Genomic DNA, 15,462 nt, shown 5'->3' with positions numbered 1-15,462 from the left:
GTTTTAATTTTATGCTTTTTAAAGGAAGAGTCCATATCAGCAAGTGTCAATAAAATATCATCGACTAAGACAAGCAATCTTTGATGTATACTAATTGCTCATCTTAAAATTCATCACATCAGTATTACTACATATATTAGCCAATGGTCCCACAGCTGGAGTAAAAAGTATAGGCAACAGTGAACAGACATCCTTGTCTAATGTCTCGCAAAAGTTTGCTGGTTCTGAGAGGCAAGGACCTAATTTGACATAGGCTTTATCATCATTGCAAAAAAAGAGAGAGAGACTGCTGTAATTGTATAAATATTTGTATAACAAGCAAACAATCCCATTTTATAATAATGAAGCATTTTCTGTCTAATCTAAAAAAAAAATTCATCCCTTCATTCTCGTTTCTTATATCGTCTATTAGAGTTATACTGCCCCAGGATATGGACAAGGATTCAAACTCTATCTTCATGTATTCTGTATGAAATTTCAGTTATTATTCTATAAACGGTAAAGTATATAAGCATCTTAAAATCCACATTTAATAGTGTGATTGGATAAGATGCATTGTGCATCTCATCTTCTTTTAATATTGGTGTCAAGGAAATCTCTCTACAATCTCACAGTATCATTTGTATTTTGAACGTGACCATATATATTGGTTATTATTTGTACAACTTTAGTTAAAAATCACTTCTAAACTCTTGGAATTAATTATTTTTTTCTCTGAAGTTTTTTTTTCTCTTGATTTCTTAAATTACCTTCTACAAGAAGTTGCATAACATCACTATTGTTTAATAGATGTTTAGCATCATCAGGTAATAACCTCTCATGTTATTTTCCAAAAATGATTGTATTTGCTTATTTTTGGCTGCATTTCATTTCTTTTATTATTTTTTTAATATTTGCTCAACTCCTTATATATCTTCTATGGATGGGAAATAGAAAATTTACCCACGACTGCCCCTGTACTACTAATGGACAGAGACAGCTCCCAAATGCTCTCTCATGCATGGGTCCCCTCAAATTACCAATAGTACTATCCCAGTTAATCTCATTAGGGGTAAAATATAAATTATTATCAACATTGACATTGGTAAGACCCATCTATAACCCAATGGGAAAGAATATTTTGAGCACAAAAAAGGAAAACGGCCAGGCTTAAAATGTCCTGCAAGGACAGCTAGCCTAGTGCATACTTATGAACTTATGTCAGTTTATTTCCACTACCTTCTAAACAAATCAACCACACTAATCTCATTAAATTTACTGGCGAATTTATGTAATTGCCTGGGTTTAATATTAAATTATGTAAGTTTTCATCTCCAGTTTTATTTCCTTTTTATCAAATATTTGTTTACATTCACAGCTTTCACCATGTCCAAAAACATTCAGTCTTCTTTTAGAACGGTTTCTGGCAATATCTACTTTTGTTGTATGTCTATCAACTTGTATCATTCTGTTTCAAATGCAGTGTAGAGTTTGCTTGTACATACAAAATGTTAAATTATCCAAGATTATATTCCTACAAATACCATCTTGGTCACTACTTTTTTTAGTAGTACTACTATTTTTCTGGAAACCCCTGTTTAAACTCTTCCATTTTAGTAACATATGCTGGTGTTCTTCATCACACTAATAGCTTATTATGATTTACTTGTTTAGGTCCAGAGATGTAAATATTCTCCCTATTGTAGTCTGAAGAAGTACGAATAATGAATGAATTTTAAAGAGTCTGTTGGGTTTTCTTCTGTTCATATCTAACAATTTAAAATTATTCTACATTTAATTCCCTTGGAGTCTTTTCTGCAGCCACAGTTTTACAAAAGTAGAATAATTTTAAATTGTTAGATATGAACAGAAGAAAACCCAGAAGATTATTTGTTTTATTGATCAACTACTTTAGGGTAGACCATCCATTCTTACTTAGTAAGCAGGTAAAATCTTCTCTAAAAAATTTCACTTCTGGCAATAGGATTCAGTAAAATTTCAAGAGGTTTTCTTCCATATTAAGCACCAAGATCACATATCCAATAAGCACTTGTTAGTGCTACCGTATGTATTCTATGTTGGTATTAAAGAACTATCATGAAAAACATTCCACTCAAATCATTGCAAGTTAATTTGACTTTTGGCATTATTAAATTTTTTCTACAATATTCATGATCCTCATTGATGGGATTTACATGATCCACTTAACACTTCATACTGGTCTATGTGACAAATAAATCTATTTCTTGTATAAATACAACTTCAACTTTGTTTGACTGTAGGCATTTACTTAGACTAAATCATGACCAGAAAAGGTTGGTTCTATCATTATTATTATTGCCTTTACCATCTGGGTGACCAAAACATTGTTACCTTTGCATTCTTCATAAAACGGTGCCTCCTCTACTGTTGCTTTATAAAAAATTCAAGCCCACTCCCAGGATCTCCTCAATTAACTATATTCCCTGAATAACTTGACAGTGTGACTATCCTAATAGCAGACATTTCTGGTGGACAGGATATGATTAGTAAGCATTAGCCACTCCCCCAGAATGCTTCATTAGCATTTAGCATGTCTGTTGACAAACTCATGGTGATTTTACTGACTGTGAAGAATCACTGTAGTGGGCATGTCTATAAATTGGAATGGACATTCCTCAATGGTTTTTGGCCAGGTTAGGACTTGCCATTGACTGTAGCCCTTCCCTATGATGTTCAAACTTGACTGATCTAGAGAACAGATACGAAAAAAAAAGCTAACATAAAAAATCTTCTAAGTTTTACTGCCATTACACGGGACCTAAATTTTCAAGTTACTTTAATAGTCCTACTAGTCTTTACAAAGCCAGTGTATAACATTTAAAATGACATAAAACACATTTTACTGAATCAACTATTAAATGAACTGATCTGAATACTAACAATATAGTACTGCATATGGTATTACATACACTAAACAAATAGCAAATTTACGATTATATAAAACTGTAGAAAGGATATTAAATTTAACATAATAAAGCCTTTTATTTAGTATAGTAAGCATACAACTACCTATTGGAAAATTACAGATTAACAGAAGGTGGGCGAGAGAGGGAGGGTGCATTGAGGAGGGAACCAGAAGAAAGATGCAAATGAAGAGATTTTGTTTTTCTCTACACAGAAAGCACTTCATAGATAGACATATTACATTTACTTATTTATTCAATTTGGTATTGAGGGAAGAACACTGCTCCAACTGGTCCTTCCCGTTCAAGCTGCCAGCAAAGACCTCGCTTATTCAACATGAAGTACTTCTGGTAATTTGGCTCACAGCATCCCCCTCACTCAGAGGTCGCACTACAGTGGGGAAAAGGGAATTTTCCCTTACCACACCGTAGTACGACCGGAACAACAAGCATACACGCAAAAGTGCTGCTTTGGTGAACAGCACTTTCGTGCAAGTATGCTCACCAAATTGGGATTCGGTGAAAGATGCAGTCAAGTATCTGTATGGATCCCATATATCTGTATATCTACCAATTTCTCAACTTTTCATAATAATGTTTCTGTTTTGTACTCTGATTTCCGTTTAATTTTCTATTTTGTATTTTTCCTTCTTGCAATAAGCAATGTATTTATTTTGCTGGTTGATTGCATGGTTTCTTGTGCTATAGGACTTCCAATTTTAAAATGGTGGAAGATTCATAGTTCTGAAGTAGTCTTACCTTTTATCAGCTGTTTTGGATTAAACTTGTGGATTTCCTAACAGCCCAGCTTGTTTTTTTTTGTAGCTTTGTTATTGCAACTTCTGCTTTGGTTCCAAATTAAAATGCTTTGTCAATTTTACTAAAGCAATTTAAAATTAGCCTCTCAGATCTTTCATAATTACCCCCAAAGTGAAATACTTACATTAACTTTCAAACATTCTGCGTTATTTTTGAAGAAATTGCTAAATCTTTTCATGTCCTTTCTGTATATCACCACATTCTGTTTATCTTTTTGTATTTTTCAACACATTTCATTTCCATTCTGGCGACATTAGTCAACATGTCCGAATCACTTAGATCATGCAGTCAACTGGCATAGATTCTCAGGTGTAGTGAAAGACAGAAGAATGCCAAAGAAGCTGAAAAGTAAAAAGTGTACAAGACAGTTTTACAACCAGTACTACTGTATGGTACACAAACTTTGGCAGTAAAGGCAGAAGAGATGAGGGAGCTAGAGGTGATGGAAGTGCCTGAGAGGGGTGGTAGGATGCAAACTGTATGACAGACGAAGAAATGAGGACATAAGAGCAGAAGCCAAACTAGCTCAAATTGCAGAAAAAAAATCAAAGAGAACAGATTACGGTGGTTCGGACACGTGCAGAAAAGCAGAAGACGATCTGGTGAAGAAGATTTGGGACAGACAGAAAGAAAGTAAGAGGAAACGAGGATGTCCAGCAAAGAGGTGGAATTTGACACTGAAATGAAAGAGATGGCAACAGTTAACATGATACCCTGACACCATATAGAAAAATGGGGAAAAAAAAAATAAAAGAGGGTTGATGGACTTTTCACTACATTTCACCTCAATAAATCTTCTCAGGAATGTAGCTATAGAGCAACAGTCCCAATAAGGACTATTAATAAATCTATTGCTCTGTTTTTAAAGTTTATGTAAACCATGTATACTGACCAGAACTGTGCTAAATTAAATCCATGCTTGAGCATTCATATACAAGTATAACCAAAAGTTCCTGTATATATAGAAAAATGTAGGGCTCAAGCCATCAAGCAGAACAGTTAGCATGTATGAAATGACTACACTTCCTTGTGTTTATCAAGAACAAGACATTCAAAACATGTTTAAGAGTTTTATCATGCCTGTCTTTGTATTTCTTGCCTTTTGACCCACTGCACTCCCAAGAGAAGGCATTCCCTTCACCTTTGTTCTATACAGAATGTTATAATGTTCATGTTGTCAGGTGTCATCTTTTATAGTTTTTTTCTCTTCAGAATGCACTACTAGCATGAGCTTACTGATAATGTCCTAACTGATTTATGAGGAAAAAGTATTAAAAATACATGTTACAAGATTAGTTATAAAGTCAGAAACATAGCAAAAAAATAAAAGTTTGCATTATTCACTAACCAATTATACTTTCATAAATATACTCTCCAAGATGTCTATGCAAGTTTTGAGAGATTATCTAAAGCCATTTTAAATCGGTTGCCTGCTCTTTTTGTATGAATAGAAATTATATATATTATATTTTAAACGAGTGGTCATTGCTTAACTTCTAAACCATTTTCACCATATTACTAAACTCTATATTTTAGAAGGTCTTGCCTCAGTGTGTGAAGACAATGCTTCGACAAATAGTTAGTTTTTTAAAAGAATTATTAACTTTCATTGTTTACCTGTCAAAAATGCTATATATGACTTTCTGGTCTTTTAACATTTTCTGTTTCTTCATTTGCCTTACAGTCCAATAGTTTGTTTTATTCAAGTGCCTTCATGGTATCTTTAAATGTTGGAATGTTCTTTTTGTTTTCTTTGATGCTATAGTCCATCAGCCCAGTACTACTAGATGTTCATTTAAAGTAATGGTCGTATCCATTCCACTGACTTACTTTCTGCTGTCAGTTTAAAGCATTGAACATAACCAGCTGTCTGTTCAAGTGCATTATATGTTTTAGCACCCAATGCAAACAGTATGTTTTATTTTGACTGGAACTTTTGAGCTTATATGTTATTTTTTTAACCAGAGATCAAAGCAACTTTCCTTCTTCCTACTGTTTTTACTGAACAATTATGAAATCTCTGTATTTATACCAAGTTTCTTTTGAGTGCTATTCCACACACATCTCCATATCAGCTGTTTGTCTAAGTATGACAAAAGACAGCGCAGTGGTGCAGCGGTAGTGTTATCTTCTCACAGAAAGTGGTTCTCCGGTTCGATTCTCAGCTGGGGTTCCTTCTGTGCGGAGTCTGCATATCCTCCCTGCATTCGTGTGGATTTCCTCCAGGTGCTCCAGTTTCCTCCCACATTTCAAAGACATGCATCTGGAGCATTTCTCACCGGGCCTCTGGTGAAAATTGGCTTCATTCCAAGTCGGACTTATCTGGTAAACAAATGTTAAATAAATTACAAATTTTGGTCTCCCTAGTTATAGAGATTGGTTTGTAGCTCAATGCACCCCCTTGGTACCACAAAACAGGCTGTCAATTTTAGTGTTTTCAGAATACATGTCATAAGAAAGCTTACCATACCGGACGTTTTTTAATCCTCCGTCATCTCCATTAGCAATGTATTTGTTCATCTTCCTTACCTTATTTCTTCAGTTCAATTAATACATTTTCTGTTTCTTCTGTATGTGTGTCATGCTGTGATACATTGCTTAGCAGTTCATTTCGTTTTATATAATTTTAATGTGTTTAACAGTTTCTTAACATTTGCATTTTGCTGTAAAATGTCTGTTTTGTTCTTAAATAATTCTATTTCCATTCTTAGTTCTTGCATCAGTGTTCATTTTATTATTTTCTAGGCTTATTTAGTTCACATTCACATCGTCTTTTACTTACATTTTTCGGTACTTGCGTGTTATCGCAACCAGATTTTGTGATACAATGTACTTAACTGACGTTTAGTAAGCGAGCGAAAAAGAAATGTATTACGGAAGGGTAAAGTATTCCAAAGAGTGCTGGGATACTGGTAGTGCTTTTTTAGTGAATTATCATGTACAGTTTCAGGATTTGTGGATAGCCTGCTGTAAAACTGCCAGAGCGTGGAGTTCAGCGATCAGAACGGTTGCATGTGTTCGTGTATTGACCTGAAAGCACTGTGCGACTTAGCGTACAATGTAAGGTGCTTTCTGGATTTAATTTTTCTGCTTTACTTTGTTATTTCTGGAGTTAGTACTTATATTTCCAAACTTTTTCAGTAAGGATCTACTGCCAAAAGCTGTTGCTTGTTGCCTCTCCTTTCATGCATTTTCATTCGGATGAATGTGAATGTGTCACAGCAGTAATGTTGATACTTGAAAGTTCTGAAGATGTATATTTTGATAAAAACATGCAGTAAGGCAACTGTGTAACGTAGGACATGTACCTAAAAATATGAAGGGAATGTAGCTCTGTCATTCCCTGTCTATCCAATTAAAAATGTAAAAACCTATCTGCCTTTGAAAACCTGTTAACTACAGCATTGACAACTCTTGATGGCACTAGAAAAGGAACGCATATAAAGCAGTATGGGACAAGCTTAGCGGACATGAGATGCTGGCAGTAACACATGAAACCTATTTTCAAGGCTTATTTTGTCAGCAGTTTTAATGGTAAACATAGTTAAACCTTATAAACGTTACATAAAACATGTTGTTAAAGTTTATAAGACTTTGTGTTTTTTCACGTAAACCGAAGCAACCATCATTACCGTGAAAATCTGGTTGTGATAACACACAAATACCAATTTTTCCTTTCAGAATAAGTAATTTCCTGAAGAGCTTCTTCAAAGTGATACTGACTCCATCACCATCTCTGTCTACTCCCCCTCTTATGGTTCTCTTATGGTGCCAGAGGTATGAATGCTTGTTTGAAAATGTGAGGACATAAACTTTACTTTCTTAAAAAGCTCAAGATGCATCCATTAGAATTTCAGAATGCAAACTTCCAGAGGTCCATTGGAGAGAAGGATTACATAATTCTGGTGAGTAATCAAAGTATAAATAAACTGGTATCAATAACAGATTTACAAAATGACAGCAAACCTTTATTATATATTCTTACACATTTTTTCCTAACAGATATTGATTCTCATATGTATTTTAATTATTAACAAGAAAACCGAGCCAAAGACTGACAACAAGCAGTGTACTGTCACCATGAATAAAAAACATAGGACATTCTTGTTCCAAAGACAAAAAAGGTCTGCTATACAATAGCGCTGTGGCTCATACAAAGAGGACTGTATTAATAAAACTTCACACTAAGCCACAAGGAATACTTTGCAACTAAACATAAAAAGATGGCAAATTACAATACACAAAAAATATGGATAACGTAGTAAGCAGATTACATAGTAGGTGTCTCCAGGCGCCATAAATCCTGATCAGTAATGCCAAGTTATGCACAAGGCGGTTCTGCACATCAACAGTGCTGGAAGAGAAATGAGAGATATTCAGAGCAATACTCTTTTTTTTTTCCAAAGTCCAGAGTAGTGTTTCTTGGGGGGGTATTTTTGCAAAGATATACATAACTTAAAATTGCTGCCTCTGTCCAATGCAACTATAACTAATATTAAAAGTATAACCTCCATTTTCTTGGAGGTTTAATGCATTTTCACAGAGATGACCATATGCACTGTTCATAAATTTTCTCTGCAAACTACCCAAAAAGAACAAATGGGGATACTTGGGATTAACATGGCTAGGCTTGTAAAGGCTCTAGGTCTGCTAGCATAGTAACCTCCTATGTCAAGGTCACTTCTGAAATGCACTCACCAGCTTAACATTAACTCAATGTCACATTGCAGGGGACAATAATTTGCAGACAAAGAGAATGATTCATTAAGCCACCATCGTCTCAGTGAAGCACACTGAACAGGAAAAGGATTTATTCATGTGGATTGTCCCTTCTGACTTGGTCTACACTGCCCATTATCAATGCTGCATCTGTGTAACTCAGGTAACTGGGCTCGGTTGCCAGTTTTCTAAATATGACTCTGGGTATTCTCAACTTTGTCGACTTTTTGCATTTTCTATTTAGATGAAGCTGCATTTTCCATTTAGATGAAGCTGCAAAGAACTACTTCACTCAGTGACATTACAAATTCAAAGACTACTCCTTTTGGAGGGTTGAACAAAAATTTTGTACAAACATTTTAACAAATATGATTTTTTTTCCTGGCTTAAAAACAAATGTGGTTGCAGATTTTCATAACCATACTTGTATACTACTAATATTGTAGAGGTACACCTCAGAAAAGGGAAATTTCCCACTGGAAATGGAAGGACCATTCGTACAGACATACAAAACAGATACAGGCAAATAAGATTATCCAGGTGCTGCATAAGCAAAACATTCGAACTCTGACAGCTTCCAAAAATCACAGTACACTCAAGGCATAAAGGAAGATTCTGGTAGTAGCGTTAGCAGCTTAACAAATGCAGACCAGTGTCTCTACAGCGTTAGGTTTATAACACTGTATAATCCCTATCAGTTAATAAACAAAAGTTAAGAATAATGAAACATAAAAAGATCTGCAAGATTTCCCCATTTCTGTACCCCTTTGATTTGCCTAGCAGATATGCATAATGCACCACACAACCCCCTCTTTCCAGATGCGTATCCAAATGCTGACGCCAAGCACACAAGAAAGAAAAGGAAAACTGCGTGGAGCATGGATGGAGGGCTTATTACTGAAGATGGACTTTTACATTTATTACTGTACCTATAAACATGTCATATTTGACAAAAAAAGTGGCTATTGTTCAGTAAACCTTGGGAAAAAAGTGTTACCCCACAGCAAAATACATTCAAGACCCAGCAGTTCCAACCATTAAAGTACAAAACAAAAGACTGTAAACAGGGAGCATTTTGCTTCTCCTGCCTTTCATGCAACATGAACAAAGTCTATCCCCTCCAAGCTTCTCATTTGCCCTTTCCTTCCCAAACCATTCATTCATTGTGCAGCAACATCACAAACCTCCAGCTCATGAGATGAGCAGTCACTGGATGGGTAGGGTACATACAGTTCTTCAGAGTTTGGCTGCCGTAAGTCACAGACAAACTCAGCCTCTCATGGACCAAACCACTGATGTACAAGCAGGCAAGCAGCTGCAGCACCTGTATACTTAAGAAATGAGTACAGCACAGGAAGTTTTTTTCAGTGCAACTATCTCTTGTTTTAAACTGTAGTACTACCCTGTTAAAAACAGAAGTAGTACCCCATCATAAAATGGTTATATTGGTTTTGGTTGTACTGTAGCTATATGATATACTGAGGCTGTCATAGCCAAATAGAAATTACTGGGAGACTGAAGTTCATATATGGTCTCGCTCTGTTCATCAATTGTGAAGGTTAGGGGCAGGAGATCTAAACCATCCTCCCAACTAGGCCACTACATGTGTACTCTCCATCATTGCAGAAAAAGGAGCTGGTCAGCTGAATGGCTTTTTATAAAGTCACCACCGGTATGACTGGCACAAATCTGTATAAAATGAGGGGGTAAAGATGGTAGGGTGTACTGGCAAGGTGGAAATCACGTTGCAGCCGAGTTTAAGTCCCTATAACACTAACTCCGGTCTTATAAGTGCAGCAAACTGGCTGATTAGTAGTGGCTACATTTAACTGAAGAACTGGACAGATTTAAGAAAAAAATCTAGTCCTAAAACAAGCAACGAGTTAGAATTAAAAAAAAAACAAATGTGAGGTTAAGACAAGCAATGGCAAGCTTCTCTCTCTCAATAAACTTCTGGACATTGCATGTTACATAACAGTGGACGGAGCAGTGGTAACATTGTTGCCTCACAGCAAGAGGTTCACTGGTTCGATTCTTGGCTGGGGGGCCTCCTGTACGGAGTCTGCATGTCCTCCCTGTGTTCATGTGGGTTTCTTCCCAAGTTACAAAGACATGCATCTGAAGCATTTCTCCCCGGGCCTCCAGTGAAAATTGGCTTTGTTCCAAGTCGGACTTTCCCTGTTAACAAATGTTAAATAAAATAAGTGACCTAACAATGAGTAAATGTCTGTGAAATTCAAACAGTCGAAGAGGGGTTATTCTTCACATCCTTATGTATACATAGGCCTACTTTATCTCAGTCTGTTAAATACATACAATCTTTCATATTATGGCAGAAACGTTAACTTGGACCAATTCAGTTACCCAATAAATAAAATATATATGCATACACACATTGCATAAATATATGTGTACATATGCACACAATGTGTGTGTGTGAGAGAGAGATAGAACTACGCATGCATAATTTAGTTTTGTTCAAATTATTACACCCTCTCCTAACTGTTTGCCCATGCCAATTAAAACTATTTTTATTCAAGTAAATGTCTTCTCTTGGTTTTGGTTTTAGAAGCCAAAGTGCTACCCATTAGCGAAAAAGTAAAAATCCTGAATATGATCGAACTAGAAAAAAAACTGGAAAATGCCAAACTGTATGAAAAACATGAGCCTGATACATGAAGTGTTGAAGAACAAAGATAACATTTGTGCCAGTTTTTCTGTTGCACCCCAAATGGCAAAAGCTGTTTGCAGCATCTTATCACGCACTGTACCAATAGCAGAAAAAGCTTTGAATCTGTGGGTGGAAAATACAATTAGAAACAGGATGCCTATTGAAGGTAACACATTACGGCAAAAGGCACTGACCTTATACAAAGACATGCGGCCACAATACAAAATGGAAGAGGAAGGAACTATGCCATTTGCAACAAGCAAGGTTAAGGTGCATAGATTGAAAATGAGGTCTGATCTAAAAAACATTGAGAAGCTGCATCTGCTGATGACAGTGCTGCAGCCATGTTTCCAGAAGAGTTTAAAAAATATCATTGAAGAGAAAGGTTATCATCCTAAGCAAGTTTTTAATGGTGATGAAACCAGCCTATTTTGGAAGAAGATGCCAAAGAGGACCTTGACCCACAAAAATCCAAAACGAGCACCAGGCATTTAAACATTTAAGGACAGATGAATGCTGTTACTGTGTGGCAACGTAGCCAGTCATATGATCAAACCTGGTGTTTACTGAGCAAAGAATCCACATGCTCTAAAAAAACAAAAACTGTCTGTCAATCTTTTGACAACACAATTTCAAGGCATAGGTCATGGACATGTTCCTGAAGTGAAGAAATACTTGGAAAAGGAACAGTTGCCATTTAAAGTGTTATTAATAACAGATAATGCACCTTTCCACCCTTACTCACTCATCATCGAAGATGAAAACGTCCAAGCGCTACTCTTACCACCAAACACAACCTCAATGCTTCAGCCACTTGACCAGGGTATCATTAAATGCGTCAAGGCCTCATATTCTCAGAAGGTATTCAATATGATTCATGCAAAGAATGATGCCTCCACTGATGCTGGAATTATGGGCTACTGGAAATCATTCACGATTGCTGATGCAACCATCTTCATTAAGGGAGGAATGAGTGAATTAAAACCAGAAGCGGTAAGAGCATGCTGGAAGAATTTGTGGAGTAATGCCGTTCAGGATTTCCAAGGCTTTCCCAAAAATAGACTCACAGGTAAGAGACATAATTAATACAGCACACCAAATAAGTGACAAGGGATTTGGCGATATGAAAGAAGAAGAAGTGAAAGATCATACTGAAGAACATTGTGAAATGTTGACAAATGAGGAGTTAGAAGACCTCATTAAATCTTCTACAGAAGAAGACAATGATGAGAAACTGAATATGAACCAGTAGCGTGGACACTTTTGCCACAGTGCTTTGAATAACAAGGAAACAGATAACGGATTACGACCTGATGATGGAACGCAGCATTAAAGTTATCTATAAAATAATGGAAGGCTTGGAACCTCTGCAAAATTTGTTCCAGGAGCTGAAAAGGCAGAAGTGACAGCTACCTATAATGTTTTTTAATCCCCAGCCATCATCTTCTGCTCACACTATCAAACCGACAATCATGTGATCCACAATATCAATCAAAGTATGGTACTGTATGTAAATGCTAACATTATCTTTTAACATTTTTATAATATTTCACTCTCCTCCAATGACATATAACAGAATTAGTTGTTTTCACTGTCCTCTGACAGCAGCATTACAGTTACAGCAGTAATGGGGGGGGGGGGGGTTGTAAGATCAGAGTTTCCTAATATCAGTAATGAAATCCTTCTGCTCGTCGTGATGGCCGTAGCAAGCTTAATCCCAAACTGAGTCATGCACATATAAAGTTGAATGCGTAGATATACTGCAATATGGTACATCCAGATGCACTGCATGTTTAAATATAAAAGATAGAAAGTTGGCATTAACGGCATGGACAGAACTCCATTTTTCTTCACTGAAGTTGACCTTAAAGCGTGTTTTCAGAGAAAAGACATCAGGCTGTAAAATACGCATTAGCATAAATCAAGGCTCAGCATATTTCACACAGCAAAAATAAAATAGCAAGTTGAGCTGAGAATAAAATTCAGAGACCTATGCATTGTTGTGGTGTTTTGATTTATAGTTCCACTTGTGGCTTCTCAAGTTGTCAAGTAAATGATATAAAACTGGCTTTAGAGTAGAATACTCCGAAGGCTACGAACCATAGTATAGCAGGAGTGATATATGGGTACTATATGCAATAATAAGGGTCTCTGAGATAGTTTACTACTATCAGCGGATTCAGGTATCTACGGCAGGCACTGGAACCAATTAACCGTGAAAACAGGAGGCATACTGTATATATTTTATATATATATATATATATATATATATATATATATATATATATATACATACATACATACAGTAGATATAAAAAGTATACACACCCCTGTTAAAATGCCAGGTTTTTGCGATATAGACCATAATAAATCATTTTGAAACTTTTCCAACCTTTAATGTGACCTATAACCTGTACAATTCAATTAAAAACAAATCAGTTTGTGGAAAAAATATAAAAAATAAAAAAAGTACAATAAGCTGGTTGCATAAATGTGCACACCCTTAAACTAATATGTTGTTGAAGCACCTTTTGATTTAAATTACAGCATTCAGTCTCCTTGGGTAGGAGTCCATCAGCACGGCACATCTTGACTTGGCAATATTTGCCCACTCTTCCTTACAAAAGTGCTCCAAATCTGTCAGACTGCAAGGGCATCTCTTGTGCACAGCCCTCTTCAGGTCAAGCCACAGATTTTGTATTAGATTTAGGTCTGGGCTCTGGCTAGGCCATGCCAAAAATTTAATTTTCTTCTGGTGAAGCCATTCTTTTGTTGATTTGGATATATGTTTGGGGTCATTGTTGTGCTGAAAGGTGAAATTCCTCTTCATCTTCAGCTTTCTAGCAGACGCCTGAAGGTTTTGGGACAAAAGTGACTGGTATTTGCAATTGTTCATAATTCCCTCCACCTTGACTGTTCCATCTGAAGAAAAGCAACCCCAAAACATGATACTGCCACCACCATTCTTCACTGTGGGGATGGTGTTCTTTTGGTGATGCGAAGTGTTGTTTTTGCTCCAAATGTAACTTTTGGAATTGTGGCCAGAAAGTTCAACCTTGGTCTCATCAGACCTTAACACATTTTCCAACATACTTTTGGGAGACTTGATGTATTGTTTTGCAAATTTTAGCCGGGCCTGGATGCTTTTCTGTATAAGAAAAGGCTTACATCTTGCAACCCTACCCCACAGTCCGGACATATGGAGAATATGGGAGATTGCTGTCACATGTAGTGCACAACCAGTACTTGCCAGAAATTCCTGCAGCTCCCCCAGTGTTGCTCTAGGTCTTTTGGCAGCCTCCCTGACCAGTTTTTGTCTTGTTTTTTCATCAATTTTGGTTCTTTGCAATGTCACTGTTGTCCCATATTTTCTCCACTTTTTGATGACGGTCTTATCTGTGTCCCATGGTATATCCAATGCTGTGGAATTTTTTTTGTACCCTTCTCCTGACGGATATCTTTCAACAAAGAGATCCCTTTGATGCTTTGTAAGCTCTCTGCGAACTACGGCTTTTGCTGTAGCAAGCAACTGAGTAAAGTCAGGAAAATCCTACTAGGACAGTTAATCAGATTCTCTTTAATTGATGGCAGGTGTGTACCCAAGAACATAGAATGTTGTAATTAAAGCTAAAGGTGCTTCAAAGTATTAGTTTAAGGGTGTGCACACTTATGCAACCAGCTTATTGTACATTTTTTATATTTTTCCCCTAACAGATTTGTGTTTTTTCAATTGTATTGTACAGATTATAGGTCACATTAAAGGTGGGAAAAGTTTTGAAATGATTTAGTGTGGTCTCATTTTTTTTGTATCACAAAAACCTGGCATTTTAACAGGGGTGTGTACACTTTTTATATCCACTGTATAATACATGTAAACATGTGCATATATAATTATATATACATACACACGTGTATGTGTGTATGTATATGTATGTATATATTCTCACAACACCTTTCTAAACATACTGGAAAATATTAAGATAGAACCAAACACCCTAATACTGGGTGATTTTAACTACCCTGCCATTAACTGGGAAAACTACTCATGTCCCAACACCTTTGCACAACAGTTCTTGGAATTCATAAATTCCAATGCCCTGGATCAACTAATCCATAGTCCCACCAGGGGCTCCAATATCCTAGACCTGGTCATTACCAACATGGGAAATCAATGCTCCATACCTATGGTCACCCCCTCGTTAGTCAGGTCTGACCATAAGCTAATCACCCTTAACATCCACATCCCACCCCACTCCCCAGTAAAGAAACCATAATAAAAAACTTCTCCAAAGCCAACTTCATGCTACTCAAGTCAGAAGTGACAAACTT

This window comes from Protopterus annectens, chromosome 1.part2, assembly GCF_019279795.1.
Source record: "Protopterus annectens isolate FY-2018-M chromosome 1.part2, PAN1.0, whole genome shotgun sequence".
NCBI lineage: Eukaryota > Metazoa > Chordata > Ceratodontiformes > Protopteridae > Protopterus > Protopterus annectens.
This window is presented reverse-complemented; position numbering follows the sequence as displayed.